This window comes from Aphelocoma coerulescens, chromosome 9 (assembly GCF_041296385.1).
Source record: "Aphelocoma coerulescens isolate FSJ_1873_10779 chromosome 9, UR_Acoe_1.0, whole genome shotgun sequence".
Taxonomy (NCBI): Eukaryota; Metazoa; Chordata; class Aves; order Passeriformes; family Corvidae; genus Aphelocoma; species Aphelocoma coerulescens.
In genome coordinates, this window is record NC_091023.1 from 21,805,510 (window position 1) to 21,830,468 (window position 24,959).

Sequence of the window (24,959 nt, forward strand, 5' to 3'; positions counted from 1 at the left end):
CAAGAAGTAGGGTAGGCAGGCAGGAAAACATAGAGTGCAGTGTACACAGCTGAGCTGTAAACACAAAGCTAGTGAAAACACAATCCAAGATAAACTGAAAATAAAAACAGAGAATTACTATTTCAGTCAGAATTTCATCTTCATATTGAATTCATCCAAAACTGCCATCTTAAATGTAACTGAAATTATCACAAAATTTCCCATCTGCCTCATAGGATGGCTGCAAACTCTTGGAGACTTGCTGCATCAATGTAGAAAAAGTTTGCTGCAAAGAGCATGGCTTTTTTTTCCCTAGAGCAGAAGGTATTTGGTAGAACAAGAGAGTGGGAATCATTTGAGATTATACAAGAAAATCAGCTGGGACCTCAAGTGATTTTGTTTGATGAGTCATAGGGTTGAGGAGGACAGACTTTTGTAGCAGTTGTTTGGATGGGATAGAAGGAAGGAATACACATGGCAGAGAAATAGTAAGGAAAAATTGCAGTGAATAAGCCAACACATAACCAACATAGTCAAAATGGCCTGTGGTAAATATATTTTCAATGCCTGGCAGAGATTTAAATGCATATTGTCTCTTAAATACATTCTGAATTATTAATATCAGATTGAAGAATGAAAACATTCAGAATGATATATTCAGTGTGTTTTCCTATCCATTTTGCACTAATGGCACAATTGATATAAGTCAATATGAAAATCAATGCTGAATATTTGGCACAGTGTAGAGCTGCATGGCAGAATCCACTGAGAACTATTACATTCCAAAAATTAAGAACCTGCGAGGAAATAAATACGAATTACACGTAAGCAAATTACATAAAGGTTTATGATTTCAATGATGAAAAAAAAGTGCCATCTGCTAAAATTAAAGACACCCTTAGCAGGACAGGACAGTTAAGCATTATCAGTGGGGAAAACTGTAAGTGCATATTTTTAATGACATTAAAAAATGCACCTTTTTTAATCACACAGTAATTGCCTAGTGTCCTCAGAAACAGTCACACAAGCTTAAAACTTGTTGTCCACTTTACAAAGCCAGGAAAAGAAAAAAAGAGGCATAAGCTTGGGAAGAAGAAAGAAAAGACAAATACACAAGGAAAAAGATAGATATAGTTACTGAATGGGAAGTTTCTCTGCCTTTCTATTAATACCTAAGTACGATTTGTACGTCATGGTAGGTTAGAAAGGAACTGGTTGCAGAAGTCTTCATGTCTTCTTTGTGCTGAGCTGGTCTACCCACGGACCAAAGAGCATCTGATTTGTAGATGAACAAGGAGGACTTCAAGGACAAGGACCAAAAGAAATTTCTGTTAAAATGCAATTATATGATGAAAAAATGAGTCTGTAAGTGGTGTCAGTGAGTTCAATGCTCATCGCTGTGACTCCTGATGAGATTTAGTTGGCTTAACAAAGTTTTCTCGTTTCTACCACTGAAAGTCTGCCCGAGATCTGAACAACAAGTTGAGCTGTTTATGGTCCATGCGTCATCATCTACAATAAAGCATCTACATTTGGGACTTAATTAATACAGCCAGGTCAGAAATCAGCTCATCCCTTCCCAGAGCTGTGATGGCTCTGCAATGCTAACTGGTGTGAAGAATAGCACATAGTTATTTTTCCACAAGAGTCAGCAGAAAGACTGAAAATACACAGGACATAGATCTGCTGTCATTTCTTGCAGTCACTTCTCTGACCACATGCATTTTTTAAAATAACAAGTATTTTCTTTTCACTTGCCACAGCATTTGCTGTCCTTACCCAAGGGGTGTTTTGTCAGAGAGAGCATGCTTGATCCACATAAAATTATTGGCACTGTTACACTGCATCTTGCAGCATCCTGCTATTTCTGAGCCTTATTAGTTTAGAAGTGCAAGTAATTCTTCTAAGTAAAGGTTGTTTTATTTTTTCAGCATTTATAAGTTGATCCCATTCCTCTTGCTTACACAATAATATACATATTATTCAAATATCTACAAGCTGCGGCGGGGAGGTGATTAACTTTTTTTTTCTTGTCTAGTCCTTCCCATTCCTGTCTGCCAGTTGTGTGATATTGGGCAGAAATACTTATGGGAAGGCCTCTCTCACCTCTCTAGGTTAACTGCTGATTAGGGGATGAGCTAGAGATATATTACATATAGAACTTAGAGTTCGATCCGGGCTTATGGATAATAACCACACTTTGTTCTTGCTGCTACTGGAAGAGAGTGATATGAGCTGAGCTACCTCATGCCAAATTGCTGCAGACTGACATTCTTAATTTTCAGAGGTAGGAAAACTGCCACCTCATTAAGAACACTGTGTTATTAGTTTATTGGCATGCTACCAGCACTGGAAAACGCAGCATGCCTGTCCTTGTGGCTAAAGGCAAAAACCTGGAGAAGCTTATAGAAAATTATTTCTTTGGACAAGAAGCAGAGAATAGTGTCTTTAAAGAGACTTGACACAGCAGCTAAAAGTAAAGAACTTTCTACTTGTGAATATATCCTTCCATTCCAGAACATCGTCCTAATTGGTGCATTTTCATCCACTTCAATTATTTTAAAGACCCGTGAATTTGAGACAGCTGATTGACATTCCAGCATGAAAAACTCCACAGTCCAACAAAGGGGATGATATCACAAGCAGGTCAAAGTGCACTCCCATCATAATGCAGATTCCTCCCCGTTTTCCCCACCTTCTACATTCTAGTGACACATGGGAATAAGATTAATAGAAAGGAAAAGCAGCTTTCATTCTGAACAGTCTTTCTGAAAATCAGCATTTCCAGCATTTCAATACTTATTTGCCACAGCAGGGAGCTAATCCTTTAAAAAACCCCAACCCAATCAGCCAATCCGCCAACTGAACTGAAAGAATAATGACTTCTTTGAAGTTTTCTTTCACTGCACTGGGAAAGTTCAGATGCTCTTGCTGGGACAGTTCAGATGTCCCAACCCACACTAATTACAAGACAAGTCCTTCCCGTTCATTTTCATTGTTGAATGCCAGAATCCAAGGAAGGTAGGCTCATAATGAGGCCACTGCTGATTTTTGCACAGGTATTAGTCTCTAGCCAAGAGCTAATTCTCCATCTGAAAAACTTTGTTTTCCGGCTTCTGAAACTGCTCTTTCATTCCTAGCATGGTTTAATTGACATGTAAACTATCATACATCTTGTTTTCCTTTCACATGAAAGATTACTTGCAAATGGAATGTATCTAAAATGAATGGCTCTGCTCCATCATTGTGCACTGCCCTTTGCAGGAGAAACAACTAATGGGAGAGATGCATTGTTCTGGTTGAGATTTACAGCCTCACATTGTCTAATTATTCACAACGCATTATCCATCATACCACAAACCTCTTCACAGGACTACCAAAAAACATTTGTTCCAGTTAAAGAACAAAACCTAAAACAGAGCTATCAAAAGTATATGCAGCCTGCAATCCTTTATTGAGTATCATTTGGAGTATCAAACCTGCTGAACTTCACTTTTTTCTTTTAGGGTTTTTTTTTGAGCAATGGAATTCCTCAAAATTAATATGATCGGGTAGTGAGGCAAATTAAGTGTTGACTGAAATGATAAAATGTTTCTAATCTTCCTACTAAGGAGTTCTTTTAATATCTTTCAAGTTGAAAAATCCTAATCTGCTTTAATTGGCTATTAGCAATTATAATACAGGTGTAGAATTACCCTGCTAATGAACAAAAATATTACCTAAATATTATAAACTGAGTATAAGTAGATTCTGAAATACCAGCTGGGATTAGATGGGTAAAAACTGCTTCCTGATTAGAAAGCACTTTAGGCCAGAGATTAAATACAGAAAAGGTAAATAATGAATGATAGCATTAACATTAATAAGTACTTGGGGTTATGAGGAAATGATCTGGTTTGTGCCTGACCATTTTCCTCTACAGTGATATCCGTGTTCCAACCACTACTGGTAAGTGGTTGGCTTCTCTGTTTGCAGTCTTGGCATTGCACACAGATGATGGGGTTTTGAACTGATATTAAGTTCCACTGTCCTACTCTTGATTATAAACAGCAATGGGATGACATCTGTGTTGTATCTGCACATGAGACATAACCCTCACAGTGGGCTCTTTATCACACCAACCAGCGTGGTGAGGACGTCTTGGACATCACTGCAAGGACAACAGGATCACCTGCAACTCCCTGGTAACACAATGACTAAAAGAGCAAGTTTTCTTGGGGTTTTCAATTCCTGGGTGACAAAATATGAAAATCAGAATGCTCCTATAGAACAAAACCTTCCAAGGAAGAATACAGTAGATACATCAGCCTTAATTTATCCTCGTATGGTGGACCCCTGCAGTAGGTCTCCAACAAACACTGCACCAGAAGCTATGAAAAGCTCTTTTTATTGCATGGGTAAGAAAAATAAAACCTGCAGTGCCAGAAGATACACATGGTGCCTCTACAGCCAGCCCTGAGTGCAAGTTTCCCACCAATTCTACCTGAAATATCGAGCACTTTTACCACCCCGACTCAGAAGAATATGTTAAGTAACTGAATTTCTTATGTTTAAATGCACTTCTGATCCCACATGCAAAATAAGAAGTTTATTGGGAAGTTTAGTTTTCCAAGCCAGGCACACAGGATGGCTTTTCTCAGTCAGCTTGAGAAATTAATGCTGTTTAAACTGAACCACAATTTACATCCCTGCTCAACACTACTGATAAGGCAGAGTACAAAGTGATTAGACCATCACCAACAGAGTATCTTTCAGCAATTTCCATGTGATGAAAAGAACCATCTTCACTCATTTTCACGCTTTTCATTTTTGCACCAGAGATTATGATATGCAACATATTCCCGTGCATGTTGCGACAGGATGAGACCACACACACAAAGATAATCAAGAAGAGCAGAAAGTCACTTCAACTTTCCTTTAATCTGTTTGCTAAAATCTGTCATACTCTGCCCAAAGTACTGTCATTTGAACAGAGCATGCTGTGTTAAAGCTTCAATCATACTACCCAAATATGAGGAATCTGGAAGCAGCCATAATGTAACTGATGTCAGACCACCACAGCTCACATTTCCAGGAGCCTGACATCTCCAAATAAAAAGGACAGCTCTTTATTGCAGTTTTGGAAGTGTGTCCATGTTTCAGACTGAATCATATACTTGTCTCAGTATCTGTGATCTATTTTTCCTCTGAAACATTTGCAAAATATATGAAAACACAACCCACTGTGCAGTTTATTTGCCATCTCAGAGAAGTCTGAGCCAGTCCATTGAAATTCTGTCGAGTTTGCCTGACTTACTTGACATCCCAAGCATAAAGGAAGAGGCACCATCAATAATCTACTGCACAAAAAGCTGGCTACAAATACCTTCTCAATGATAGATTAAAATCACATCTCTGTAGGGACAAAGTTCATATCTGTACAGGTTACTAGCACAGATGTATCAGCCTGGTAATTCCCTTTGAAGCAGAGGAACAGTTGGTGGGTCAACTGAGTTGGCTTGTAGGATCACACCAAGAGGGTGAGCTCCACATGATGAGAGAGACAGATTTTTGTGGTTTTATCTTTGGAAGAGTGTTTCCTAGGCCCAACCACATTTTTAATAGCTATTACCAATTATCTAGGATAAGAAACTCCATTGCAACCTGCATTCAAGTTAATGGGCTGCTTTGGGAAGCATTGTACACTGAATAAAACCCTGTTAGTTAGTTCCATATTGGAGTGTGGAAAGAGTTAGAGGCCTAATTCCCCTCAGAAATCAACAAAGAACGTATGTAGTGTGTGTATGGGGGATAGAAGCTTGGATATTTATATGTCTCCATTTTTATTCCAGTTTCTAATTATTTATTTAAATAGCAGCACAGAGGTGCACCTACAACAACGGATTCTCTGCAGTTTCTGTAATAAAGCCAGTCAGAAATAATGGAACAGCTGGATATTTGCAATACAAGCCTGTAATAAAAGTGTAAAATATCTCTGTGCATCAAAATAAATGTGAGGTCAAATAAAAGGGGTAGATTAAAACTCATTCCAGAGCCCAACTCCTACTTACACCTTCTGAGTGTAATCCAAAGCTTTGATTCTGCCTACATGCATACATTTAACGTTGAGCTAGGAGGAGTGAAATTTCATGTAAAAATTAAATTATACATGTGCACTTGGAGAATCAGATTCTCGTATACTCTGTTTACTCAAAAGGATAAAAGAGCCAGAAAAACATGCAAGACTGTAGAGAAACAAAGAGCAGATTCCTCCTGGAAGAGCTACAGCAGCTGCTTGCATTAGAATCAGATTGGCTTTGGCTGTTCAATATTTAGACTCTTCTGTAGCACTTATCCAACCTGGACTACAACTTGACTAATTATGTGTGAAAGGAGTTGTGCTTCCACTGAATCACGTGCCTATATAGACAGTCCTTATGTATTTATAAGTAATGAATCCTATAGACACCAGCAATAGTTCCCTAAAAACAAAACAGAGTCTTCCATAAAATAGTAAAAATCTTTATATTTACTGAAAATACAAGGATTGAGGATACTTGACATCTTGCAGAATCAGGCCCTATTGCAATTTCATTGGAAGGCTTAACACCTTTTCCATAGCTGGTTAAAAAAAAAGCTTTCTTCCATATTTGATCAATAGAAGATTTTTCATAAATGTTTGAAATACTTAAATTATTAGTAATATAGTTGTAGAAACCTTACACAAATCATTGTCTCTTGGGAGAACCCTAAAGAAAAATCTTCAAGGAGCAAAGAATATTTCTATTTCTCTTTCTATCAAATTTCAGCTGCTCATACTTTACAGAGGAACTCTGTACAAATGCAAGGCTTTCCTGCCAAAGTCAAAACCTTCAGCATGTATTTTTCCCAGCTTCACTTCTAATTTATTGAAAAGGCAAAGTTTGGACTGAAGCTAACTCGCAGTGAAGTCAGTGTAGGTTGAGGAGTTAATGCCATATTTAATGCATCCCTGCAGGTAGATATGTTCTTTGGGACACTAGGTAATATCCTCTCTGGGACTTTCAGCAGCTTCCGTGTCTCTCTGCATCTTAGTTTTTACACCTCAAAAATGTGAATGTGAGAATATCTGTGCCCTGCTGCAGAGCACTTTCAGATTTTCAGGGTGAAAGGTGGAAATTAATGTGAGCTTCAGTCCTCAAACCATGACAATAAAGATACACAATCATGTCTGATAGTCTGAAAAGTACCAAAGCAGTGCTAAAATAAGCACGACAGCTTTTGGCTTTTGTGTGTGTTTGTGCAATGCCATTAGAATCACTGAAGCTGCACAGATAGAGAATGTGGAAGGGTTTTATTCACAAATTACAGGGCTGGTTTGTTTTTTGGTTGTTTTTTTTTTTTTCCTTAAAAGCAGTTCTAGTGGAAACAAACTAAATTAAGGAAAATGACAAATTATTTCCCTCATCATGGCAGTATCGAATAGAGATTTATGTCTTTATTCTTTAGAGATTTCTATGACTGCATGAAACTATGAAAACTTTATATCCAAGGTAACAAAATACAGAAAAATACAAAATAACTTCTACCACCCAATCAAAGCAAACATAACCTGGGGGAAAAAAAATATGAAAAATCTGTAGACCAGAAATCTCCATCATTTCACCTCTGGATCACAATAAATACTTAATTCCTTAATTTCTTCAAAGTATACAATAAATGCTTCCATTTATCTAAAATGTAGCCTGTCAAAACCAGCCTGGCTGGAGCCATTTGTGGTGGGACCTGAGTGTTATTTTACTGACTGAGCAGAATCCCTGGGCAGTTCTGTTGGGTTTATTTCATGCACACAATATAGAAGAGTATCTCTAAGGCAACAGAGAGCTCCTGAGCAGAGACTAAAAGGCTTTAGAAAAAGATGTTCTGAGAACAGCCAGCTCAAGAAAACGCTTTATTCTGAGGTTTATTGGAAAGAAACTCTACTATTACAATCATTAACAGCCTGCTGCAGACTCTAGTAGCAGCTTATTTTTATAATTTAGGCTTTACTTTTAAAGTGTTTGACTTCTAAAGATGTACACAATGAACTCATTTCAACACAAGACAGGCCTGAATATATCAATGGTTACCAGTGGGAATGGTGTTTATCACTTCCACACATTTCACATACCTTTTTGTGTGACTGCTGCACCTTTAGAGGGTAAAAACCAAGCCTCGGTCTTGAAACTAAAGGTCCTGATTGATTGGCTTAAAAAGACAAAATTTGGATAAGAACCAGAGGCAAGCATGCCTACAAATAAACGCATTTCTGGCTGGATTGGTTTCCCTTTCAAGAGTTATTTATGTGCAACAACTTCTCATATTGAAATTCTGAGCAAAATCTTGCCTGTGCAGTTGGGTCTGGCTCTGCAAGGCTGATTATTTCGTCCAGTGCTGTTCTCTGTAACCCTACAGGCCAATATTTTGCTACTACAGTGATGGGCCAGCTAATTGTAAAATCTTAATTATGGACTGATAACTTTGAAAACCCTAATTTCTTTCAGAAAAGAAACATAAATCACCAGGAAATGAAATAACTGCTTTCAGATCAAAATACTCAATGTAAAAATGTCTATTAGGAGCCATAGTAAACAGTTCCAGTGTACTTTGAAGTGGAAATTCAGAGAATTTTATGAAATTCTGCAAATCTTGAGTTACACTTGGAATGCATTTCCACTGAGTTATCAGAACTGAGCAGCTACTCTATGACAGTAATAGGTACAGATAAAGAAAAGCAATAAAATGATTACCACTGTGTGAAAATTATGAAAATGTTACATTAAAAGTGCTCATCTGGAAAAAAAAAATCCTGCTGCATACATTTCAGCAGGTTTTCTTGCAGGCCTGCATATGAGGACTTCACACAGATCATGAACTTGCTTGTGCTTTTGTTGTTGCTTTCTTAAGAGAATAATATTGCCTTTCTTATTCCTGTATCAGCCAACATCTTGACTGGTATGCAAAAGGAATAAAAACTGCAGTATGAGTTTTAACCTTACTCCTGTGTTTTTTGAGCTCAAACCTCCCTCCAGTGACAGGTATCGATTTACTGCAGGTCCAGCTGAGGTACTAAAGGGGTTCCAGATTTACCACTAGCCCCTGACCCTATAGCCCTGCAAGGACAGTGGGAAATCCCAACACAATATCGTGTCTTTCTGTTCCCCAGCTTAAAAAAATCCTCTTCTGTAAATGCACATATGTATATATACAGGGCTGCCTGAGGCTTTCAAGGAAGATGTCTTGCATCAGGCTTTCAGAAGGCTCAGAACTCCTGTATTGTTTGTTGCCTCTCTCTTGATCTCTAGGATAAACTAGAGAGCTACATTAAATTTTAGTCACACTTAATCCTGAAACCTGGGAGGAAAAGCAGCACCCTATTTTTAGTTGAAATTCATTTGTAGTGATAAAAACTTGGGTGGTGCTTATAAATTCCTGAAAGAGAAAGTCCAGCTAAAGTGAAGTGTTAGCAGCAGCCAAGGCTGCTGCCTATCAAAGTGTTAGAGCATAAAGCAACCCAGTAAAACTTTGTCATCCAATGTACTGGTGGAGCTGCAGGGCAAACAGCCTCCAAAGAACATATTGCACTGCCTGGGAAACCCCAAATCTAATTTAACAATAAAAAACAAATAGAGTTCAACAGAAATTACTCAAAAATCAATGGAATTGAATCTTATCAGTTAGGGGTTTTTTGAGCATATTAGAGAACTCTGGTTAGGGTATCTTGTTGCCTGTTGTTTTATATTTGATTTTGCTAAAGGGCATGAGACTCTATTTTATTCTTTAACAAGACACCAGTCTTAACTTGGTCTTTGTTCACTAGAGTGCACAGGCTGCAGACATGGTTTGCTTCCATTGAGGGGATTGGAAGGGGAAAGTGTTTACGCTTCCCTGCTCCATACCCACATGCCAGAAAAACAAAGCACATTCCCTAACATCAGCAGAGATTCAATTACAGAATTAATCCTTTCAAGCAGGTGGTTTCTGGTGAATCCAGTGCCAGAAACAGGGTCCATGTCAGGTAAATCCAACATCTACTGCCAAGGAGTTAATCAAATAGTTATTATAACTTATTACTTGTCTAATTTAAGGCCTGCAAAGCATTGTAAACATTTCCGAGTTATTCATAAGTAACACAACAATTATCTATGTCCAGATACCTCTGGGCAGATAGATAAATTGATTATTTTGCAATTTAACACATGAATTAATGCATGTGTGCCTGTGTCTGCACACACTATTCAGAAATTTATCAGCAAGTCTGTTTATTACATCATTTGGCATCTTTTCCACCAGCAAAAAACGTCTAGGAACCCTTAAATACATATGTAGACTGTCACATAGACTGAAATAACTTACCAACAGCTTTAAATCATGACATAAAAAATAAGGTTGTAATATTAATATTCACTAGCACTGGTTACACATCATTGTATGGACAAAGGAGCTGTCAAAGGGGATCAGGAAACTCTAGCCTTTTAAATGCTTTCACTGAGAGTGGCTAAGTTTCAGAGAAAGTGAACCTCCCTTCCAAGTATAATGCACTAAACCAATTATGCCAAACTCAGCAGGTGCTTAGCTTATGCCCTGAAGCATGAGATGTGATTATTCTTATCTTGGTTTGCATACTGGAGCTACAAATATTATTAATGGTCATAAAATCATCCAGCCTTAAATAAATAAATAAATAAATAAATAAATAAAATCTAGCCTGAAATTTTGATTTGATGACCTCTGTACGTGGCAAAATCCAAATGTTCCTTTTGTTTAAGCTGAATGCCTTAGCTGTCACGTGGTCACCTGTACTCATTGATATCACAGGACACAAGTACAAAACCTGACCATTTTGTGTGCACCTTGCCCTTGGAGAGCAGGAGCTGTGAGCTCCACAGCTGTGCTCTGGGTAGGAAGACTCCATACAGATCTAGATGAATAACAGAGCATATAATTGTCCTCGAGATCTTTTTGAAGAGAAGCAATGAAAAAGTTTCTTCACAGAAACGCTACAGTGAGGGATGCAGAGTTTTTCATTATTAGGTCATTATTTAATGGGAATGGAACACTGCCAGAGCTACCGAAAAGGGATCCAAAGACCACTGGCACCAATGGGAAATTTTCTGTGGATTTCAGTGGACTTTGGGCTAAGCCTCAGACAAGCTAAATCACACTGCCTAGTGTGGGCTATAGCTGTAACAGATGATTCCCAGTCCTGTTTAAATTAGGGTGAACCACCAAGGAACAAGTCATAACCTCTCTAAAGATCTTTCCCCAGACAACCCAGAAACCAGGCTCTGTCTCAGTATCGAGCACTTCCACCAAGGTGTGTCGATTTACAATTACACTGATTGGATTTCAAGTACCATTCTGCTGCCCTGTTATTCCACCGTGATTTTTTCAAAATCCTCCAGATTTTAATACATCACCCTGCACTGGGAAGCACATTAGTGCAGAGTCATTTTGTGTTAGTAATAAATAATTTCCTCCGAGACGCAAACAACAGCTCCGGCTTTTTGAAAGCTTGGCTGGGAGAAGGTTCTTGGATAAATAGCCTCACTTAGAAAACATATTTGCAAGAGCCTTTGAGAAAGTGCCATGTGTATGACAGTTTCAAATGGTGCTTTAGGAACACTGTACTCGACCTGACACAAAACTGAAGGCTTTTTATTGGAACTTCCAATCCAAATGTCCTTTAGGCAACCAGCTAAATCATAATGAATTGTTTATTTGTGTTTGGCCTTTGAAACAAAAAAGAAAGCAAAGACTGAATCAAAGACCAAAAACATGAAATCAATCACATTAAGAACACACTAAGGAGTGTCTGTCAACAGTTTTGGGTTGTTTAGTTCATTTCCAACAAGCTTTTAGGATCTGATCTTGTGAACAGAGTGAAAGAGTATGTTTGAAAGACTCAACAACAAAATTTGCAACTTTAAGGTTATGTTGGTTTTTTTTTAAAGACTGTCAAAGAGTACATCTTTCTTTTGTTTCAAAGTGGAAAAAATTTAGCTCTTGAAATTCAGCAAGATTGCAAAGGTAATGAAATCTGCAGTTCCTCCATTACTGATCCTAAGGCTGCTACACCATCCAGGAGCATGGCTCAAGTTATACTAACACACAAGCAAATTTCCAGGAGACCTTGGAAAGAAAAGGAACCAGTTGGGTGAATTAACTGATGCCTAAGGTCAGTTTGTTGCTCTGCCCAATGTGAGTTTTTATGTGAGTTCACTTAAGGACTTCATTCCCTGAGTTCAAGATGTCGATGTTGCCGAGACCCAAATACCTCTTGTCACCTGCATTCCCTGACCCTGTTTCAGCCAGAAAGGGATCTCACACTGAGCATTATTATAAGACCATTATGCTGCCCTATTCCTGATTTGCAAGTCAAACTAATTGAATTATCATTTGCACTTATTTTCCAATGGTGTAATAAGGGAGAAATCTCAGGATGTAAAAAAGGGGAAATGCATTGTTGAAAAACTTTTGTTCTGTATTTTCTCAAAGAAGGAACTTGAAAACTAATTTAATCTGCCATTTATATATGGCAGCATACCTTCTAAAATATTGAACTGCAGAAGAATTTTATTAATTTAGTCCAAATGTGAAATTGGGAAGCATGTCCACTCACTCAGGCCCTAGCAGCTCATAAATTGGACTTTCCTTATTTCTCTTATCAGGTAAAAGAAAGCCAGACCACTCTATGAGTACTGAAATTTCTCAGCTGCTCCACTTCCAACAACATCTCAGCTAAACTCACCTCCTAATTTAGAATTTGAAATAACTATTTGTATATATATGTTTATAGATATATCCTAAAAATTCATGCATGTATGTGTATACATACACCTACTCACTACATACATACTCTGTGAGTAGGCACCTGCCTTGGCAATCTCTTAAGCAGACAGATTGAATACACTTAAATTGCTACAGCTTAATAACTTTGAAGCTCCACATGAATTGATTTTAGCGCTATTATACTGCCTTATCAGCAAATCCCCTGTCAAAGGAAAGGATTTGCGTGCGTGTGTCTGCCTGTGTGTGCACGCCTGTAAATAAGGGAGCTTTAACTACAGTGGTAGTAGAACCTACAAATCCAGCTTTAAAAGTATCATCTTCAGTGCACAGAGGTCATGTTTTATGGTGCTAAGGAAAAGAGAAGGAACATCTTATGAACAAGGTGCTGGACTCGGACTTCAGAGGCTCAGGTTCAGTTTCTCTCTCTGCCAGAGGCTGCTTCCATGACCCTGGACAACTCACAGTTAAGCAAATGTTCAAGTCATCTTTTGTCTAAAGGCCAATATTGCCTTTCCCTCCTCCTTTGTACTTGCACGTAGATTACAAACACTTTGCACCAGCTCGAGGGCTGTGGTTTGGGGGGAGGGTACTCTCTGAGGTTTTTTACTCTGGGTAAATACAGCATCTGGCACAGCTCAGCCCTGCACTTTGCAATGTATGAATTTCTGTGGCACACAAATACTTAAATAATTATACTTTACAAATGAGGACCGGAGTCATTGTATCAAATTTCAGTTCTCAGAATTCTAAGAGAATACACATTAATGCCATATAAAGTAGGCGATTACTAAGATGAAAAAAAAGGGGGGATGGTAGTTGAGCAAAGGATAATTAGCATGATCTGTATTCCTGCCAGGTATCACACTGCACCAGCTAAGAATACAAATGGAAGGGTCACATATGCAAACATTGTATTTACATTATTATAGCAAAAAGAGATCCAAACTTACACTTGTCATTGACAATCATAACTTATTTTTATAATATCCTATCCATGAGCCACAGATTATTTTTCTGACAACAATCTAGGGAAAAATAGCTAGATAAGAATTTGACTGTAATAAATTGGGACTATTTCATTTAAAAACAATGTAAGACTTGGCAGAAAGATCAGCCCACCAAACACAGCTTCAACTTTCAAATGTTGTTTTTCAAGCATGGGCAGAGTTAACAAGTTATCTTTTTTCTTTTTTTTTTTTCTATTTTATCAATTCTTTCCTTTGAGCTTGACATGGCCAAGAGCTGGGCAAGCAGCTCCCTCTGGTGCTGAATCAACGAGGCTCTCCAAGTTTTACAGACCTTGTTCTCTGTATTTTGGTTTAGGACCTGATTACTGAAACTCAGCATTATGCACGACTGGCTTTGATAATCTGCAAAATTATTTGTTTTCATACCGAGGCTTAGGTAAGCAGTGAAATTGTCTTCAGAGAGACAGCTCTGAAAGCACCACACTGCTCACTATGGTGTCATCACGTGACATCTTAAAACCAAAAATAAGACAGGACTTGGTAGCATTTAAACACAACCCACTGCTTTGATTAAGAACCAGCTTGAATATTTGAACCATCAAGTATCTTCTGAGTTAGAGTGAGACTGCAGCTCAAGTATATTATCAGCCAAACGTCAAGCAGCTTCCTGCACTAAGACCAAGCACAACTTTTTGTGCTTAGAATTACACATTTTGGTATTTATATTTTTTAGTTCTACTAGAACTTTCACTCTCTGTGAAACTAAGCCACTGTAGTACTGCAGTTAGTACTTCTCTGAATTTCTGACCCTGCATAAAATATGGACAAGAGGTGTAATAGTTGGCCACAGATGTTGTCATCACAGTTTTATGGTGGTTAAAGTTGTGTCACAATTTTCGTTACATTTTCCTAATTAGTCAGAGTTATTTTTAAAATGTGAAAAAATTGTACATATAAATTTGTACCTAGGTTATAATTCTCAGGGAAATATGTTTATATCCAGGGAGAAAATGAAATTTTAAATACTTATTAACAGAGAATTTTAAAAATCTAACTGGATTCTAATTCATCAGAAATGCTGATTTCTTTCACAAATATAATCTGGGTTTAGAATAATTTTTTTTTTTTTTTTAAGAAACAATCATTTTATGAATGGGCAGAACCACATACATAGGGATGCTTTGCTATTTTGGAAGAAGCATGCTTGAGCAGAATTAAATACTGCTGCTTCACAAGAGCTGAAGAGCATCCATCAGGGTGCTACATGATTTCCCCATGTCAAATCCTCCTAATTTTCAAAGATCATTACAAAGGGGCAGGCTCACAAGAGGGGACCATTCTTTGCACTGCTGGTGTCTGAACCACAAAGAGATGCCAAATGAAGACAGACCTGTTGCTCCCCTATTAATAGGAGGTTTAATATTTTCTTGCTTTATCTGCCAGAGCCTTTATACAAAATCTCCAAACTTTTTAACTATGCAGTGTTATACATAATGATTTGAAGAGGCAGCACTGTATTTTTTCCATCTGCAGCGAGCTTTCCAAGCATTCATTAATGCTCACAGCATCTCAGGGTAGTAGTTCAATTTATGGATGGGAAAACAAAATAGATTGAGTGCTGGAATTAATTTTAATGTCAGTGCCAAGAAAAGGAATGAAAGTGCTCCAGAGTGTTTCTTCCTTGTGGACATGCAGCAGCTGAAGCCTCAGACATGGGGCTGCTTCAGAAATCTGACCCAGCACAGTTGCTGCATCTCAGCCCCAGCAACTGGGTGGAAAGTAGGGAAAGCAAAGCCTCTGTATCCTTCTGGTGAACTGGGTATGGATAAAAGGGGGAAAAAGGAAAAATAGGGGGGAAAAAAGGACAAAGAAAAATGGGGACAAGAATGATGGAGATGCAAAATGTTGCTAAACAGTCAAAAAGGAAAGCTGTGGCACCCTTTAAAGTCTTCTCCACCATTAAGCCTCCAAATGCTACAAAATTTATGTTCGGGTAGTGATCTTGCTCCTCATTATCGCAGCAAACTTACTAAAATACAGAAACTTAAGAGTCAAGCTTGGCCTCAGCAACAAGATTCAAAACCATCAAGAGCTGCAAGAGTGCAAAATGATGGATGTGAACAAAGAGCAGTGAAATCAGTAAGGTTTGCATGCTCTAAAAATTGTTCTGCTCTTAAATGTTAGCAGCATATGTTCCAAAACAACAGAAAATCTTTTTCTTCAACGGCCTCTTTAAAGGGTATTTGTAGTCAGTGTTGGTCAATCTGTGCTAAGACCTTCACTTGCCAAATGGTATTTGTCTCTGTGTAGACCATAATGTGCCAAACATAGGCTAAAAGTCAATATATATTTTTATATTTGGAATTGTTTGAGAACAAGCAAAATAAATAGCAGAGAAAAGTGGTGTTAACCATGCACTTACCATTAATTCATTAAAGACACAAAAGTTGACAAAGTCACAGTGTGATTAAATGAAATGCTATTTCTTCATGCTGCATCTTTTGTTGTACATATTAAGGCCAATAATAGTGCTGCAATCTCCATGTATTCACACTGAAATTTGAATCAGACCACACATCATTTCTGTTGTGTTTCTGCATTGCCAAAAAGCATAGTGCAAGTATGTATCTATATATAATTATTATGCTTTAACTGAGCCTACCTAAGATGAGAAAAGTTCTCAAATGTTTGATGATTTTCTTTTTAGAAGTGTCTCCAGATGTTTATTTCCCTGAGCATGCTGAATTTATCTTTCTGACCACTCTACTTTCACACAATCTTCCAGTTCGCCCACAATTTACGGTGCTTTCCCATGTTGTGAACACTCAGACTCAGTGCAACTGTGGTAAATCATGTGATAAGAACTCAGAGTGAAGCCTGAATTCCTTGGAACACAAGAAGTATTTATATTTTCATCACCTTCTTGTGCATTGTCTTGTGCAAGGAATACAAACAACAATTAATAGAACCTCTGAACTCAGCTCATCTATAACTTAGTAACATCTAATTTTCATTTTACTGCAATATAAATTGCTACCTGGCTGTGTCTTTCAGTAAAACTTCATCTGCTTTTAATTTTAATTGTCCAATAAATATGTTCAATTGGCACCAGTCCAATTTTTTTCTGTATTTATGTGTTTGGGTTGAGGTTTTTTTTAATAACTTCAAATATGTCTCATCCAGAGGTGATGTTCTATCAAAAATAACAGATAAGCCAATTCTGAATAGCTGTTGAGTAAGATAAAAGGCAGGAGTCAAAAAAAGTACCTGTAAATAAATCCCTACTTTCTTCAGATGAACTTCCACCATAGGGAGTGCTGGAAAATAACTCCACAAAACATTAACAAAATTTCTACATCAAATTTATATTTCAAAATTCAGAAAACCCCTGTGCTGTTTTCTGGCAACTGGGATGGAAAGTCCCCCATCCTCTTCAGAGGATCAGTTCACACTCCCTCTTTTCCTTCCTGTGAATAATAAAGTTCCTCTTGGTAGGAAATGGATCAAATCCTAAATAAATAAATAAGAGCATCTGGTATTTATTTATCCCAGTCCTTGGAAATTTTATGCTAATTGCAGTTCTGTTACTAAGGCTCTGGAAAATGTAGTTGGGGTTATATTATTTTACTGGAATTCACAGATAGAAATGCTTTCTTTCCCAGTGTTTCTCCCCTCTGTTTAGTATCTGAAGTTGGTACTCTCACAGTATATGGAGTTAGTAAACTGAGTAACAATACAGCTGACCCGTTCCTACTATTATGCTCAATTATTTGCAATTTATCAATACAAAATTCAGTATATCATCTTCTCTGGCACCTCTTCTTTCTAGCTTCATTCTCCCTACTTTCAGTCCCCTCATCTTTCCCATCCTCCTCTTCCTACTGTGCAGGTGACCTGAACAGCCCCTTCCTCCACAGAGAAAATATATCTGAAAACTTCCCCCAAACCACAGTCAAGAGACTTGTTTCCATTGATAAAAGGACAACATTTCATTTTGGAAATATACTTTGAGGTAAACACATACTTAAAAACCTAGAAAGACTTCAAATAATTTCTTTTTTCTTCCTGACTTTGCAAAAAGTTCTGCAGCCCCCAAGACTCAGGCACAGGTATTGCTGTTTCCTAGAAAGTTGCAGAAATCAGCCTCACATCTGGTATCACAACAACCTGGTCTTTTCCATAACTAAAATTGGTCTCTCGTGAAACTTTAATCCTATTTATGCAAAGCTATAGTCTTCACTGGATATACAGCAGATTTCTGGCAATTACACCTCCCCCCCACATGGACCTCCACAGACAGATGTTGAACTTAAAGCTTGGACCAACAATACATGGAGCCCAGGAGAAATCTCTCCAGCTGTCAGCAGTAGCAAACTCTTACCCTTGTGCACTGAGAAGTTTTGATATGAGTGAGACACAGTTTTCCAACTTGTAACATGAGAAAATGCATGCCCTATGCAAGCCTGCAGTTTTAATCTGGTTTTCTATCTCAGCAAGATGTACACAACCAGGCTTTGTGTGCACTTCTACACATTTCTCAATCAGTTGGTAATTCACTCCAAATTCTCTGAGGAACATGCAAATTTGCTGACAGCAATTGAGAGAACAGGTATGAGGAGCTCTGCAAGACTGAATGATTCAGTCAACTTCTCTTAAATGAAAAAAAAAAAAAAAAAGAACTGCAACACGTTACTGGGCATGCAAAAGAAAGAAAGCACTCATCAGTGTTTTAACTGGGGAAGGGTTTGACTCTAGTAGACATAAATCTCTGGGAAAGCAGCTTTCATCAGTTCTGGCATATCTAAACCAACATGAACACCACATGGAATGGTCACAACTTTAGTGTACTTTACTGAGCTCATCCTGCTGACTGTGATGGGACTGTGGGAGCATAGAAGCAACAGAATCTGGCCACATATCCCACTTGGTTTCTCTGCACCTCCTGCCCTTGCAGGTGGAATGCTCATCACAGCGTGGATCACACAGCCAGCAGTATACCCAGACTGAAGGGGTCTGACTGGGCAGGTGCCCCAGAGTGTCCCACTGCTCCATAGAGAGGAGGGCTCATCACCTGAAAGTCTTTGGCTGAGGCCAGGCTGGTGATCCAGCATCTCCACAACCACTAAATGAGCATTTGACAGCCCATACCACTCATGGAACTCGTAAAACCACTACCAAAAGTAGATAAATGTTGTTATGCACACTTCTGTTTCTTTCAGTGAAACTTATTTCTGCCAGGTTTCAAACTCTTTTTTTCTTTACGCATTCATTCTTTTTTCTCAAGAACATCTGCAACTTTTTTAGAAGTTTTATACCCATCTGGAGGCTACAGCCTGGAACAGAGCAACAAAGGCCACAAGTCCACTACTGACACTGACTATTGTACCACTGCCAATCTCAGATTACTCCCATTTCAGGTGCTCTCCATCACAAATAATCAGGATATTGGTAGCTCCTCACAACTGAAAAGCACTATGAGATTTCAAGTAAAAATTGAAGTGGGATCAAACTGCGCCATTAGTAACTGCATGGACTTGGGTACAATAAATGGATTTCCCTGGAAGACCCCAGTTTTTCATTGCAAAATTACAGACTCTCATCCTATGGATTAAAGAACAAGAGTTCTGTAAATACTGTTTATCATCTGAAAAAAAAAAAAAAAAACCAAACCCAAGGCTAATTTAACAGCAAGAATTAAATAGGAAGTGTATGGCACCTCTACCAGAAATTATGGTTGTAGATTTAATTTGCCATACGCCTTGATCAGCAACAGGCTCCAACCAGTCACGAATCACTGTTGACCCATGAACTCGAGCATTTGCTTACAACTCACTGCTGCTTAAGGAATTATCATTATTACAGTGTATGGGGACAAGCATGCTCAAAGAGAAAAGCAAACAGGAAGATAAACAAAGAACTTATTCAAGCAATGACCTGTCATTTCAAGAACTAGATTATGCTCAAATGCACACACGATACAAACGATAATGAACAGTAACAAGGGATGCAGACAACCCGTCTAGTGAGTCACCAATTCAGTTCTCTAAATGTTCCTGATGCTCAGAGGAAAGACATTTTAAAAGCTCAAATGCAAGTCTGCTCTCATTGAGTGGCTGTTCCTTGGCAATGAGGGAATGACAAGGGCTGTACCAATGACACAACAGGAAACACTCCTTGACCCTTTCCAGCTTATGGAGATAAACAGCAAACTTTCTAACCCTGACAAATTAACTTTAAATAAGAAACACTGGCATCAAAGTTACCATCTAAATTGACCAATTGCACGGTCAGAAACTCTTATTGAAAACATCTTTATATATAGATTCATGAAGGCTATGAAAATTTTTGCTTGAATAAGGAGAGTAGGATTGAACTCAGCATCTCTGAACTATTTCATGGTAATAAAACACTCCATTCAGAGGGGCTCAGAGAAAGCACTAAAATCTACATACATTTCATGAAATAACTTCTCAGATTTGGTTCCATTAACTTTACTCAAATGCCTACTCAGCAGCCTCAAGAAGTTCAATCTTCCCAGACTGAACAAAATAAAACCATGGCAACAATTTCTGACAGACTCAGCATGTCTATATAATGGTATTATGTTCAGCAACTATTGACCCAAACATGTGGTGAACTGAACCAGCACCTGTTCAACCTCTGATTAATGCTTTTGCACAGTGAAGGATTTATGGGCAGCGTTAAATGGGTCTCTAACAGAACACACAGTGAGCTATGCATGTGATATATGTAATTACAGATGGTTTTGCATGACCAGTTGCAGACCATGTTAAAGACAGTGGAAAGAGAACTCAGGCAAATAAAAATCCTGTGGCTTAAAAATTCTGTTAGAACAGCCAAACTTGAGTCCTTTCCTCATAGCACATTTCCCTTCATAAGTAGATCACCCATATTTCATTCCAGCTTTTTCAGTACAGCTTGACTGTAAATAATGGCTGAAAAAAGATGTGTTCATGAAAGCAGAAGAAGGTGGAAATAAAGCAACAGGAAAGGATGACACAAAAGAGGAGCTGTCCTCACAGCGCTGTAGGAACACTGCTCCACTCTGCTGAAGGATTGAACTCCTCAGCTCCTGCCTGAGAAGGTTTAAAAAGCTGATGATAGAATCATCAAGATTACAAAAAATAAAACCAAACTAACTTCATTTTCTTGTGTTTTAATCAAAACATGTAATCAGAAGGCCTAAGTGATGATTACCTCCTGCTTTCAGCCTAAGTGACTGAAGCAGCCTGTTCAGTGGGGTTTCACTCTTTCCAGTGCTAGGGAAGGTGTCCCTTCCCCACACAGGTATGCTCGCACACTACGCTCACTTCCCAGTCACCTGATCTGATTCCAAAGGAGAGGACAGCAGCCATCCACAGCTGAGACACTCCATGGGAGTTCAGTAAACATGGGACCCATAGCAAGAAAGCCACTTTTCAGTAATGGCACCTTTATTTGCACAAATATGTTCACAACTGTTAATGCAACTAATTATCGGGACCAGGAGATACCCAGCAAAAGACTAAAAATTGCCTTTGCTGGAACACAATTCATTTAGATGATTTATGGACTTCTTTATTGTTAGCGTCACAAGAGCTTTTTCAAAACAAGAGAAATCATTAAATCCCATAAAACACGGGCTATTGCTGCCGTTAGCTGGTAATTGATATCCTTGCCCGTGCCATTTATATCCCTAAATGGAGCTGATAAAACAAAAATTAGTAAAGCGTGCTGACGGAGAGCAGCCTGCAGCATCCCGGAGGGAAGCAGGGGATCCTTCCCTCCTTCCCAGCAGGAATCGCTCCCCCACTGCATCCCACAACCCCGGGGAGCCCCGATATGGCCAAAAACCAGGCTCAGCCCTAGGGAACTGCTGGTGAGGAGGAGGGAACAGGGAGGGGAGTTCGTTTGCTTTTAGAGGGAGAACCTGATTATTATACACCACCCCCCGCCCACCCCGGTTTTCCCTCGGGGAATTTTAACTACTTCTCTCTCCTTTTTAAAGGCAAATCTTTTTTTAAAAAAAGCTTTTGTATTGCAATTTTCTATGGCTTTGGTGGTTTTTTTTCAGGAATCCTGCTGGGTAGAGAAAGTGCAAGGTAAGAAATAATTTTAAACAGAGGATTGGTGGTTTTAAGCAGTCACCGAATAACAGCCAAAACATGTGCACAGTCAAGAAACTCTCAAATCCTGAGCAGCCAGGGAGAAGGAATGTATATTTTAGTGATGGAAAACAGGCAGATGTATTAGAAATGACTCAGAAGGACGGGAGAACAGCACTGAAAATGCAAATAAATCAGCTCAGATTCTATGGAATGAAAAAAATAAAGAAAAGCTGCTGATAACCCTGAGCAAATGCTGCTGCCTCAAAGACAGAAATAGCTCCCTTACCTTATTCCTAATCCTTGTTTGCACCTGCTCTGCAATCATAAATACTTCGAGGTGCTTAACATGGAGCTAAATTGATGGCTGAATTTAAGAATTTCTTCGTTCACCTCATTTACAGTTAAAAGGAGATTTTTTAGGATCGTCCTCCTCAGCATCCATTAGCTTCCCAAAATTCGCATTTTCTTGTTAAAAAAAAAAAAAAAGGCAAAAAATACAGTAAATCTATGTACAATCGGGCACTGTAATAGATCCAAAAAACCGGGAGCGGGGGAATCTGAGAGGTGTCACTACAAACTTGGCAAGCAAAACGTATCCTCAGCAGGAAGGAGAGAGAGAAAGAGAGAGAGAGAGGAGGAAAAAACCCTGCAAATCAAAATTCCCAGGGAGATTTTGAAGGAAAAAAAAAAAAAAAAACCACAAAAAAAACCCAAACAAACAAAAAAAAAACCCAAAACACAACAACAAAAACCAAAACGCAGGGAGGAAAGACGTGTGAGGAGAGCACAAATGGGATGGCGGGACGTCTCCCAGCCAGCCATCCATCCATCTATCCATCCATCCGTCAGCCGAGCAGCAGCCGCCCCCCGCGCCGCCGCTGCGGTGAAGCCGCGCTCCGCTCCCCGCGGCACCTGCGCGCTCACACCGCGCCCGTGCGCGCCCCCGCGGGGTCCGGGGGATGCGCGGAGATGCTCGACCCCGCCGTGGGGGCCGGGGCGGCCGCGCAAAGTTTGCGCCGCTCTGCCCGCGTTAGGGTGCGGGGCGTTCGCGGTGCTCCGGGCGCAGCCGGGCGCGCTCAGTGCCCCGCGCTGCGCGGTGGGTCCGCTTCTGCTCCCACCGCTCCTCCCGTTCCCAAGGCAGGCCAGGCGCAGGCTGGGTTAGGAAGGGTCAGAGACGCTGCTGTCTCTGGGCTTTCTCGCCTGAGGGCAAGCATTCCCCAGGAACCTGTTCCCAACAGGGCTGCCGGCCCTGGTTCCCTGGTGCACCTCCCATGCCCACACCCCTCACCCCAACCTGTCCCAAAAGGCTATAGGTGCGAGCACATCATCTCCCACTTCCCCCTCTCTCTTTTTTGCCTCCTGACCTGGTACAGATTTCATCTGAAACTTTCCAAGAGCTTTAATTATTCTATTAATGTGCATCCATAAATATTCCAGCATTTCATGAGGCAAACAGCAATATACAGTCCAGGGATGTAAACAGAGGCACCAGGGGCTAGAGAGGGAGCAAATTACACACTGAAGGCATAGCAAGAGCTAAACCCGAATTGGTCAGTCTTGTTTTTCAGGGCTTTTCTAGGGAAGTTATTCTATGATATTTTAATTTTTTTTTTTTTTTTTTTTTTTTTTTAATTTAAAAACAAGTTTCCTGGGAACAACTTGTGTCAGTAGATCACCGGGTTACTAGAGCAAGTGCCAATTTACAGTACCGTAGCAAGTCTCTCCTGCGAGTCCCTTACAAGCTTGTAGTCAGGCTAGAGAGGGAAAACAACATTAAAAGTTCACAAGCATCTTAATTACTAGTGGTTTATAGCCATATCATTTGCATTTTTCAGCAAATGAAAAGCAAGTGTTTGGAGGTTTTTTTCTCCTTGACAAATTGGCAATCACAAAATGGTGCCCTGAGTGATGGAGACAAAATATCAGTCCATTCCAGTAGGGCAGGAAAAGACCAAGGGAAACAGACCTCCTGGCTCACTTGGGTGATCACAAATGGGATTTATAACTCGCTTTATCCCTCACAGCGTGCGTGGAAGAGGTTATCAGGGATGTGCAAGAAGACAGATGTGGAAGAACTTCAAGGGGAAGCACGAGATTCAAAATAAGCCTTAAGTATGGATGCAGAAGAGGCAGAGGTGAGGAGAGGGGAAGGCAAGAGGTGCAGTGAGGTCTTCCTAGGCAAAGTGGAAGGGTGGGAAGAAAGAAAGGCAAAACTCTTTAGGGCTTCCTCAACTGGAAAATATGTCCTTGTGAAGGACTATATCACACGCTATTTTCCAGTGAGGCAATCAAAATCACCGCCCAGCAATTGCGTATGGTTGAATTTTGAGGGCTGAAGGTGAAGGGCATTAAGCTCTCTTAACACCTTTTCCTCCCACAAAAGAAGAAAAAAAGCCTCTAAAAATCAAGGATTAATTTAAGGCTGAGTCCAGGAAAGATTATTCCCAATTCTTGTATGAGACACACATGTTTACAAGTAAAAGCCAAATACCACTCCTGAGAAATTGGTGCAAGTGGAAGCACAGTTTTATTCCTTAATGGCCATGTTGGATGCAGAGCCATCTGGAAAGCCTGTAGAGATTCCAAAGACAGCACCTGTTTGTCAAACATGATGCAGTTTTGAAGTCCTCAGATAGTATGACTAACAGGGTTCCAACCCAGAATGCTTTTCCCAAAGTCCAGTGCATGAAAATATTTGGTTTGTTTCTATTTTTTAATTAAACAAGACCTTGATTCATCCTCTGGAGCAACATTTGTGACTTTGGAATATGCATTCTCATCTTGAGCTGCTGTTGAATGGCTATGACAGCAAGGGCAGATGCTCCCATCTGCTGTGTGGGCACTGGGTGGAGCAGAACAAGCCCCAAAAATGGATTGGCAGATGCAGCACCTCTATTGCACCTCTGATGGTCTCTGGGAAAGGCAGTCCCCTCCCCACATGTGCACCACAAAGATAGGTGGGCACTTTTCTCCACACGCTCAGGTGGAGCCACGGATGTTGTGAGGAGAGAGGAGCTGCAGAGAGAAAGGACAGAGCTGGGAGCAGCTGTTCCATACAGCGTGGTACCTTCTGCAGCGTGGGATTTTCGGCTGGGAATCTGTGCAGTTGTTTTAG

The 24,959-nt window shown here is 39.6% G+C and overlaps 1 protein-coding gene across 9 annotated transcripts in view; it reads right to left on the minus strand.

The window, feature by feature from the left end:
* The window catches only part of NLGN1 (neuroligin 1), a 428,954-nt gene that overhangs the window by 357,929 nt on the left and 46,066 nt on the right, over positions 1-24,959 (minus strand). Inside the window, exon 2 of one of the 9 annotated variants that reach the window (XM_069023947.1) lies at positions 22,131-22,309. The exons of the other annotated variants lie outside the window; for them this stretch is intronic. The gene's annotated coding sequence lies outside the window, so the exon portion shown is untranslated. The remainder of the gene's footprint in view (positions 1-22,130; positions 22,310-24,959) is intronic. 9 annotated transcript variants of the gene reach the window in all.